Raw genomic sequence first — 1,000 nt, forward strand, 5'->3', positions numbered from 1 at the left:
ATCGCGCTTCCAACTGCGCCACGGAGGCCTGCTGGATGTGTGCAAACTTATCCATGCCTTCCCTCAATTCTCAACCGCCTTAGGGTGGCGTTATAGCAAACATCTACCCGTAAGAATATATCTTAACAGGCACTGGAGTCTCAATTTACATCAATTTGGTTCGAGTCCTGCCGGAGGTGTGAATTTTTCTATTTTTCCGTTAATTTAAAAATATGTAATATCGCTCGCAGACGTTTCTGCATGATAAAAAACAAATTTAGCTAATGTAGTTAAAATTAAATTCCAATGCTTCTACCAATTTACATATCGTTATTAGAATTGTGTTGTAGTAATACCGACCCCGATCAATTATTACCTACTAGTTGTAATGTTAACGCAAGGACTATGTCAATTTACTATTTATTATTAATTACTTTAATTAAGTAATTACATCGTTTCAGTCACGTTTGAATTTAGTACGAGCATTGGTGACCTTATAATATGTATCGGACACAGACATTCAATTAATTATTGTATGCGTAGTAAATCACCAAAGAAATAAAAAATACTGCAATCATTACTAATAAGCTACCAAGTCAATTGCAACAATTTACAAAGAGAGTATTTTTACTTGAGACAAACCATCTACACTTTCCAGCCAGCGCGTTTTTTACGGAACATTGAAGGACTAATTTACATTTAGGGCGTAGTTACGAGGGTAAATAAAGTTGAACGAGCCAGCAACTGTAAATATCCGAATTGGAATGAAAGTTTAACGCCCAAATAAACTCATATTTTAATTACCTATTTCTACGAAAACCAGCCATTTTCTTTGTTATTAATTTTGGCAACATACATATATCATTCCCACAAAACACGTAAGCCGCTAATGAAAACCGTAATAGGAACCAGAAGTTTTGATGAATCGTATAATTATATAGGAAGGAATTTTTTGACTAAACCGGCCGAGAAAATTACTTCGGATACTCATACGAATAGTTACTCCAACTAGTTTGATCCG

Source organism: Leguminivora glycinivorella, chromosome 3, assembly GCF_023078275.1.
Source record: "Leguminivora glycinivorella isolate SPB_JAAS2020 chromosome 3, LegGlyc_1.1, whole genome shotgun sequence".
NCBI lineage: Eukaryota > Metazoa > Arthropoda > Insecta > Lepidoptera > Tortricidae > Leguminivora > Leguminivora glycinivorella.